Raw genomic sequence first — 10,734 nt, 5'->3', positions numbered from 1 at the left:
AACAGGGTGAGTATCAGCTTCGCTGCTTTGCCTAGCATCATTCGTTGCATTGAGACGATTTCGTATTTTGCGCATTGCCTAAACATATTGTGTGGGTAAGCTCTGCACATTTGGACGTGTCTTCAAATACTGAACAAAAATATCAATGCAACATGTAAAAGTGTTGGTCCCATGTGTCATGAGCTGAAATAAAATATCCCAGAAAATGTTCATATGCACAAAAAGGTTATTTCTCTCGAATTCTGAGCACAAATGTGTTTTACATCCCTTTAAGTGAGCATTTCTCCTTTGCCAAGATAATCCATCCACCTGGCAGGTGTTGTCACAACTTCTGTCGAAGTCAATGCCTCTCCTTGTTCGGGCGGTGCTTGGCGGTCGACGTTGCCGGTCTTCTAGCCATCGCCGATCCATTTTTAATTTTCCATTTGTCTTGTCTTGTTTTCACACACACCTGGTTCTCATTTCCCTCATTATGTGTTGTGTATTTAACCCTCTGTTTCCCTCATGTTTTGTGTGGTATTGTTTATTCTGTTTCATGTATTTGCGCACATTAGTCTGTTGCGCTGGGTTATGTTAACGCGTATTGTTATTTGTTCACTTTGCCATGTGTTTTTGGTTCGCCAAAATAAAAGGCCCTGTTAGCTACACCATATCTGCTCTCCTGCACCTGCGTTGCAGCGTTGCAGTTCTGACACAAAGCGGTGCGCCTGGCACATACTACCACATCCCGTCCAAAGGCACCTCAATCTTTTGCCTTGCCTATTCATCATCTGAATGGCACACATACACAATCCATGTCTCGTTTGTCTCAAGGCTTAAACATCATTATTTGACCTATTTCCTACCCTTCATCTACACTGATTGAAGTGGATCAATAAGGGATCATAGCTTTCATGTGGATTCACCAGGTTCTTAACGTTTTGTACACTCAGTGTATATGTGTGTAATAATATTTCGGCAGGTAGCGGGGCGGCAGGTAGAGCGTTGGACTAGTAACCGGAAGGTTGCAAGATCGAATCCCCGAGCTGACAAGGTAAAAATCTGTCGTTCTGCCCCTGAACAAGGCAGTTAACCCACTGTTCCTAGGCAGTCATTGAAAATAAGAATTTGTTCTTTACTGACTTGCCTACTTAAATAAAGATCAAATCAAAATGTAAAACATAATAATTATTACGTGTGTGTGTGTTTGCGTGCGGTGCAGTGGAACAATTGTAAATCCATTTTGAAAGGCTATGGAGTTTGCGTTGCAAACTATTCGGATGAAAATTGTCCACATATTGGTCTTTTAGTTCCACCTATTGGCTGTAACTATGGATGCTACATCGGTCGATGGCAGAGCTGAGTTGAGCAGTGTGTCATTTTGTCAGATCGGAGGCTATCACTTGTATATCTTGGCTGCACTGGTATTTATATTTGGGGATTTTTTTTGTAAAATGCATGAGTTTATACTCACCAAATTAACAACACAATGTGGTCAAAGACTTTTCGTAATCAAATCAAATTTAATTGGTCACATACACTTGGTTCGCAGATGTTATTGCGAGTGTAGCGAAATGCTTGTGCTTTTAGTTCCGACAGTGCAGAAATATTTAACATGTAATCTGACAATTCCACAACAACTACCTAATACACACAAATCTAAGTAAAGGAATGGAATACGAATATATACAATACCGTTCAAAAGTTTGGGGTCTCTTAGAAATGTCCTTGTTTGGAAAGAAAAACACATTTCTTTCGCCATCAACATAATGTCAAATTGATCAGAAATACAGTGTAGACATCGTTAATGTTGTAAATGACTGGAGATGGAAACAGCAGATTGTTTTATGGAATATCTACTTAGGCGTACAGAGGCCCATTATCAGCAACCATCACACCTGCGTTCCAATGGCACGTTGTGTTAGCTAAGTTGATAATTTTATAAGGCTAATTGATCATTAGAAATCCCTTTTGCAATTATGTTAGCACAGCTGAAAACTATTGTTCTGATTAAAGAAGCAATAAAACTGGCATTCTTTAGACTGGTTGTGTATCTGGAGCAACAGCATTTGTGGGTTCAATTACAGGCTTAAAATGGCCAGAAACAAAGAACTTCTCTGAAACTTTTCTCTGAAGACCTCGTACAACGCTATGTACTACTCCCTTCGCAGAACAGTGCAAACTGGCTTTAACCAGTATAGAAAGAGGAGTGGGAGGCTCCGGTGCACAACTAAGCAGGAGGACACAAGGTCTCAACGTCATCAGTGAATAGGCGACTCCGGGATGCTGGCCTTCTCGGCAGAATTCCTCTGTCCAGTGTCTGTGTTCTTTTGCCCATCTTAATCTTTTCTTTTTAGTGGCCAGTCTGAGATATGGCTTTTTCTTTGCAACTCTGCCTAGAAGGCCAGCATCCCGGAGTCGCCTCTTCATTGCAGTTGCCGTAATAACCATCATACGAAGTACATTTGGAGTCACCCGATAATATGGTGTGTTGTCCTCCCATTTCAACTTGGGAAGGCATGCAGTTCATTAGGCTACAGAAGAAATAAGTTATGATGAACTTCACAGAGTGGTGAAAGTTCACGGTGAAGAGCTTGATGCTGCTTTCCAATAAATATCGCACTGTACCTATCTGCGAGCTGTTGGCTGGAGCGCAGGTGCCACGACCAGAGTATTTTTTTGCTGTTTAACGAAACAGTTTTTGTGACCAAAAAGTTGAACATGCGATGGAAACACATTGAACTTTAAATTACATTACATTTTTCACATTGATTTGTATTTGGTACATGAACACTTATGCGAAATAGTACATTTTGTGTGCACTACATCACGTACTGATTTTCTATCCACAACAAGTCATTTTGGTGGAAACAGAGGCCTACAACTGGGGAAAATGGGCATAATTTATTTAGCCTATTTTAGAATATTCTCATGATAATCTGTCGCCAATTGGATGGAAACCTAGCTAATAACCAAGTTTCCACAGTTTTCATGTGAGTAATGTCATACAGTATATAAAATAAATCATGACTGCTGTGATGGAAATAGGATGTTTCGGTACAATTGAAATGGTCTGATCTTTTTGTGTCGATAAAATTACTTATGTGAGAAATGGCTGTGGACACGCCTTTAGGCACAAATATTTATATAATAGCCATCATAGGATTTTGCCTGTGCAAGCATAACTATACCATGATGCAGCCACTACCATGCTTGAAAATAAGGAGGAAGTTACTCAGTGATGTGTTGTGTTCCATTTGTCCCAAACACAAGGCTTTGCATTTAGGCCAAAAAATGTATTCATTTTCCGTGTTTTTTTCCCCCAGTATTACTTTAGTGCCTTGTTGCAAACATATGCATGTTTTGGAATATTTTTATTCGGTATATTTGTATTATTATTTTCAAAATTGTGGAGTCCCTACAATGTTGTTGATCCATTTTCAGTTTTCTCCCATCACAGCCTGTAGCTGTAGCTCTGTAGCTGTTTTAAAATCACCAATCCCTAAGCAGTTTCCTTCCTGTCCTGCAGCTCAGTTCAGAAGGACAACTGCCTCGTTGATGTGTCTGGGTGGTTTAATACATCGTCCACAGCATAATTATTAACATGACCCATGCTTAAATATATATTCAATGTCCGATTTGTTTGTTATTACCCATCTACCAATCACTGCCCTTCTTTATGAGGAATTTCAAAAAAAGCTCTCTGGTCTATATAGTTAAATCTGTGTTGAAATTCAGTACTTGACTGAGGGACCTTACAGATGTTGTATATATGGGGGAAGGATGAATGAAATCATGTCAACCACTATTATTTCACACAGAGTGAGTCTATAGAACACATTATGTGATTTGTATTACAATTACATCTATTTCAATCCCACCTTGTAATAAAAAAACATGAGGTGGCGCACACTCAGAAAAAAACATTTTATGTAGAGGTGTTGACTAACGGTGAATAAACTACAAGCTATAAAAATGAAGAGAGTCGCACACTCCATATATGCACTGTTGGGTAAAACTTTGTAACACAACAAAATGTGAAAGGCACTGTATGTAAATGACTCCAGTTGTGTTGGGCAGGGCAGAGGTGTAGAAGCTTGATGCTCTCTCTGCAACTGCTTGGAGAAGACTTAAGGAATTGGGGATCTGGAACCTGAGATGACTGCCTTTGACCCCACGGTGTGTTAAGAAGGCACCTGGCAACCTGGTCCCTAGCAAACAATCTACAGAGATTGTCTCTGAGAGAGGGCTGTGAGATGGTGTGCTAAGAGTCACCGGTAGGTCATTCTGTAGCACCACTTGTACAGCTGAAACTTGTATGTGTTATGTTTGTTCCTTATATAATGACAAACCGGGGCGTAGGTTTAACTACTTTTAATGAACATACTGTATACTTCATCTAGAAGACTCCCTGTTTAGCCATGCAAGGCATTCTTCAACCTCCTGCCCTCCTGCATAGCCTGCTGGGTAACGTAGCCTAAATGTTATTAACACATAACAACATATTTTTTCCTTTAAAAAAGTTAACTACTTTTCTATGTAACTACACATGTCACATCACATTTGTTTACTCAATCTGCATAACATGCCATTTTCAAAAACACACATTTCTTTCCCCATTTTTTTTTTATTTTTAACATTGCTCTCATCACTTAAGAGGCAATAAACATCTTCTGATGTATTGTTATTCTTTTTTTCAACTAAATATAGTCTGTCCAACAATACTTTATTGTGGCTCTATTTCTTTTCACATAAACAAAACATTCTGTCACGACTTCCGCCGAAGTCGGTCCCTCTCCTTGTTCGGGCGCTGTTCGGCGGTCGACGTCACCGGCCTTCTAGCCATCGCCGATCCACTTTTAATTTTCCATTTGTTTTGTCTTGTTTCCTTCACAACTGGTTTGCATTCCCTAATCACACTGCATGTATTTATTCCTCTGTTCCCCTCCATGTCTTTGTGTGAAATTGTTTTGTGTTATGTGGTGTTTCGCGTATAGCTGGTTTGTTCGTGTATTGTGTACACGTAGATGGTTTGTTTGTTAAAAACCTTATTCAGGTTGTGATTTCTGGCGCTGTACACTTTTCCTGCCAAATAAAGTGTGCGCTTGTTTCACAACTCTCTGCTCTCCTGCACTTGTCTTCTTCACCAGCAGCGCCCAGCCTTAACAAAAACTTAGAGCATTGTATTTGGTACAAATCATATCCTATATTCTAGACCTCAGTTGAATCTGGTAATGAATGGTGTGGCTGTTGAACAAGTTGAGGAGACTAAATTACTTGGCGTTATCTTAGAGGTTACTGTCATGGTCAAAATATATAGATTCAATGGTTGTAAAATGCAGTGGTTGTAAAAATGGGAGAGGGCTGTCCATAACAAGGAGATACTCTGCTTTTTTGACACCACACTCCAAAAAGAAAGTTCTGCAGGCTCTAGTTTTGTCTAATCTTGATTATTGTCCAGTTGTGTGGTCCAGAGCTGCAAGGAAAGACCTAGTTAAGCTACAGCTGGCCCAGAACAGAGCGGCAAGTCTTGCTCTTCATTGTAATCAAAGGGCTGATATAAATACTATGCATTTTTTTCACCTTTATTTAATTAACCTTCTAAGAGCAGGCATTCCGCTAGCGGAACCCCTCGACAACATTCCACTGAAAAGGCAACGCGCGAAATTCCAAAATATTTTTTTTAAATATGTAACTTTCACACATTAACAAGTCCAATACAGCAAATTAAAGATAAACTTCTTGTTAATCTACCCATCATGTCCGATTACAAAATGCTTTACAGAGAAAGCACAACATATGATTATGTTAGATCACCGCCAAGTCAAAAAAACAGCAATTTTCCCAGCCAAAGATAGGAGTCACAAAAAGCAATAATATAGATAAAATTAATCACTAACCTTTGATGATCTTCATCAGATGACACTCATAGGACATCGTGTTACACAATACATGTATGTTTTGTTCGATAATGTGCATATTTATATCCAAAAATCTCAGTTTACATTGGCGCGTTACATGCAGTAATGTTTTGATTCCAAAACATCCGGTGATTTTGCAGAAATACTCATAATAAACATTGATAAAAGATACAAGTGTTATTCACAGAATTAAAGATAGACTTCTCCTTAATGCAACCACTGTGTCAGTTTTTTAAAAAACTTTACGGAAAAAACAATCTGAGAACGGCGCTCAGAGCCCAATCCAGCCAGAGAAATATCTGCCATTTTGGAGTCAACAGAAGTTAGAAATAACACTATAAATATTCACTTACCTTTGATGATCTTCATCAGAAGGCACTCACAGGAATCCCAGTTCGACAATAAATTACTGATTTGTTCCATAAAGTCCATCATTTATGTCTAAATAGCCACTTGTTGTTAGCGTGTTCAGCCCAGTAATCCATCTTCATGCGGCGAGAGCACTTCGTCCAGATAAAAACTCGAAAAGTTCCGTTACAGGTCGTAGAAACAAGTCAAACAATGCATGGAATCAATCTTTAGGATGTTTTTAACATAAAACATCAATAATGTTCCAACCGGAGAATTCTTATGTCTGAAGAAAAGCACTGGAACGAGAGCTAACTCTGCTGGGAGACTGGGACACTCTGCCAGACCATTGACTCAATCAGGTCTCATGAGCCCCTCCTTTATAGTAGAATCCTCATTCAAGTTTCTAAAGACAGTTGACATCTAGTGGAAGTCGTAGGAAGCGCAACTTGACTCCATAGACACTGGTAGGCGAAGCTTTGAAAAACTACAAACCTCAGATTTCCCACTTCATGGTTGGATTTTTCTCAGGTTTTCACCTGCCAAATGAGTTATGTTATAGTCACAGACATCATTCAAACAGTTTTAGAAACTTCAGAGTGTTTTCTATCCAATAATAATAATACTATGCATATATTAGCATCTGGGACAGAGTAGGAGGCAGTTCACTCTGGGCATGCTATTCAGCCAAAAGTGAAAATGCTGCCCCCTATCCCAAAAAGGTTGGAAGGCCAATTGAGAACAAGTTCTCATTTACAACTTCGACCTGGCCAAGATGAAGCAAAGCAGTGTAACACAAACAACAACACAGAGTTCCACATGGAATAAACAAACGTAAAGTCAGTAACACAATAGAAAAGTATATATACAGTGTGTGCAAATGAAGTAAGATTAGGGAGGTAAGACAATAAATAGGCCATAGCGGCAAAATAATTACAATTTAGCAATTAAACACTGGAGTGATAGATGTGCAGAAGATGAATGTGCAAGTAGAGATACTGGGGTGCAAAGGAGCACAAAAAATATATTATCAATATGGGGATGAGGTAGTTGGTAGGGCTAAATAAAGATGGGCTATGTACAGGTGCAATGATCTGTGAGCTGCTCTGACAGCTGATGCTTAAAGCTAGTGAGGGAAATATGAGTCTCCAGCTTTCAGAGATTTTTGCAAATCGTTCCAGTCATTGGCAGCAGAGAACTGGGAGGAGAGGCGCCAAAAGGAGGAATTGGCTTTGTGGGTGACCAGTGAAATATACCTCCTGGAGCGCGTGCTATGGGTGGGTGCTGTTATCGTGACCAGTGAGCTGAGATAAGGCGGTGCATTAGCTAGCAAATATTTATAGATGACATGGAGCCAGTAGGTTTGGAAATTAATATGAAGCGAGGGCCAGCCAAAGAGAGCATACAGGTCGCAGTGGTGGGTAGTATATGTGGCATTGGTGACAAAAAGGTTGGCACTGTGATAGACTGTAGCCAATTTGTTGAGTAGAGTGTTGGAGTCTATTTTGAAAATGACATCGCCGAAGTCAAGAATCGGTAGGATAGTCAGTTTTACGAGGGTATGTTTGGCAGCATGAGTGAAGGATGCTTTGTGAAATAGGAAGCCGATTCTAGATTTTATTTTGGATTGGAGATATTTAATGTGAGTCTGGAAGGAGAGTTTACAGTAACCAGACACCTAGGTACAGTGGGGCAAAAAAGTATTTAGTCAGCCACCAATTGTGCAAGTTCTCCTACTTAAAAATATGAGACAGGCCTGTAATTTTCATCATAGGTACACTTCAACTATGACAGACAAATTTAGAAAAACAATCCAGAAAAACACATTGTAGGATTTTTTAATGAATTTATTTGCAAATTATGGTGGAAAATAAGTATTTGGTCACCTACAAACAAGCAAGATTTCTGGCTCTCACAGACCTGTACTTCTTTAAGAGGCTCCTCTGTCCTCCACTCGTTACCTGTATTAATGGCACCTGTTTGAACTTGTTATCAGTATAAAAGACACCTGTGCACAACCTCAAACAGTCACACTCCAAACTCCACTATGGCCAAGACCAAAGAGCTGTCAAAGGACACCAGAAACAAAATTGTAGACCTGCACCAGACTGGGAAGACTGAATCTGCAATAGGTAAGCAGCTTGGCTTATTGCACTGATCTGTTCCTGGAGACAATTACATACAGTGGGGCAAAAAAGTATTTAGTCAGCCACCAATTGTGCATGTTCTCCCACTTAAAAAGATGAGAGAGGCCTGTAATTTTCATCACAGGTACACTTCAACTATAACATACAAAATGAGAAAAACAATCCAGAAAATCACATTGTAGAATTTTTTAATGAATTTATTTGCAAATTATGGTGGAAAGTAAGTATTTGGTCACCTACAAAAAAAGCAAGATTTCTGGCTCTCACAGACCTGTAACTTCTTTAAGAGGCTCCTCTGTCCACTCGTTACCTGTATTAATGGCACCTGTTTGAACTTGTTATCAGTTTAAAAGACACCTGTCCACAACCAAACTATGGCCAAGACCAAAGAGCTGTCAAAGGACACCAGAAACAAAATTGTAGACCTGCACCAGGCTGGGAAGACTGAATCTGCAATAGGTAAGCAGCTTGGGTTGAAGAAATCAACTGTGGGAGCAATTATTAGGAAATTGAAGACATACAAGACCACTGATAATCTCCCTCGATTTGGGGCTCCACACAAGATCTCACCCTGTGGGGTCAAAATGATCACAAGAACGGTGAGCAAAAATCCCAGAACCACACGGGGGGACCTAGTGAATGACCTGCAGAGAGCTGGGACCAAAGTAACAAAGCCTACCATCAGTAACACACAGGGACTCAAATCCTGCAGTGACAGACGTGTCCCCCTGCTTAAGCCATTACATGTCCAGGCCCGTCTGAAGTTTGCTAGAGAGCATTTGGATGATCCAGAAGAAGATTGGGAGAATGTCATATGGTCAGATGAAACCAAAATAGAATGTTTTGGTAAAAACTCAACTCGTCGTGTTTGGAGGACAAAGAATGCTGAGTTGCATCCAAAGAACACCATACCTACTGTGAAGCATGGGGGTGGAAACATCATGCTTTGAGGCTGTTTTTCTGCAAAGGGACCAGGAAGACTGATCCGTGTAAAGGAAAGAATGAATAGGGCCATGTACCGTGAGATTTTGAGTGAAAACCTCCTTCCATCAGCAAGGGCATTGAAGATGAAATGTGGCTGGGTCTTTCAGCATGACAATGATCCCAAACACACCGCCCGGGCAACGAAGGAGTGGCTTCGTAAGAAGCATTCCAAGGTCCTGGAGTGGCCTAGCCAGTCTCCAGATCTCAACCCCATAGAAAATCTTTGGAGGGAGTTGAAAGTCTGTGTTGCCCAGCAACAGCCCCAAAACATCACTGCTCTAGAGGAGATCTGCATGGAGGAATGGGCCAAAATACCAGCAACAGTGTGTGAAGACATTGTGAAGACTTACAGAAAACGTTTGACCTCTGTCATTGCCAACAAAGGGTATATAACAAAGTATTGAGATAAACTTTTGTTATTGACCAAATACTTATCTTCCACCATAATTTGCAAATAAATTCATTAAAAATCCTACAATGTGATTTTCGGGATTTTCTTTCTCATTTTGTCTGTCATAGGTGAAGTGTACCTATGATGAAAGTTACAGGCCTCTCTCATCTTTTTAAGTGGGAGAACTTGCACAATTGGTGGCTGACTAAATACTTTTTTGCCCCACTGTATATGTAGTCGTCCACATATTCTAAGTCAGAACCGTTCACAGTAGTGATGCTCGACGGATGGGCAGGTGCGGGCAGTGATGGGTTGAAGAGCATGCACTTTGTTTTATTTGCATTTAAGAGCAGTTGGAAGCCACGGAAGGAGAGTTGTATGGCATTGAAGCTCGTCTGGAGGTTTGTTAACAGTGTCCAAAAAAAGGCCAGAAGTTTACAGAATGGTGTCGTCTGCGTAGAGGTGGGTCGAGAATCACCAGCATCAAGAGCGACATCATTGATGTATACAGAGAAAATAGTCGGCCCGAGAATTGAACACTGTGTCACCCCAATAGAGACTGCTAGAGGTCCAGACAACAGGCCCTTCGATTTGACACACTAAACTCTGTATGAGAAGTAGTTGGTGAACCAGGCTTGGCAGACATTTGAGAAATCAAGGCTGTTGAGTCTGCCGATAAGAATGTGGTGATTGACAGAGTAGAAAGCCTTGGCCAGGTTGATGAATACGGCTGCACAGTATTGTCTTTTATCGATGGCAGTTATGATATAATTTAGGACCTTGAGCGTGGATGAGGTGCACCCATGACCAGCTCGGAAACCAGATTGCATAGCGACGAAGGTACGGTGAGAATCGAAATGGTCGGTGATCTGTTTGTTAACTTGGTTTTCGAAGACCTTAGAAAGGCAGGGTAGGATAGATACAGGTCAGTAACAGTGTGGGTCTAGAGTGTCTCCCCTTTGAA

The sequence above is a fragment of the Oncorhynchus keta genome, chromosome 5 (assembly GCF_023373465.1).
Source record: "Oncorhynchus keta strain PuntledgeMale-10-30-2019 chromosome 5, Oket_V2, whole genome shotgun sequence".
In the NCBI taxonomy this organism is placed as follows: domain Eukaryota; kingdom Metazoa; phylum Chordata; class Actinopteri; order Salmoniformes; family Salmonidae; genus Oncorhynchus; species Oncorhynchus keta.
This window is presented reverse-complemented; position numbering follows the sequence as displayed.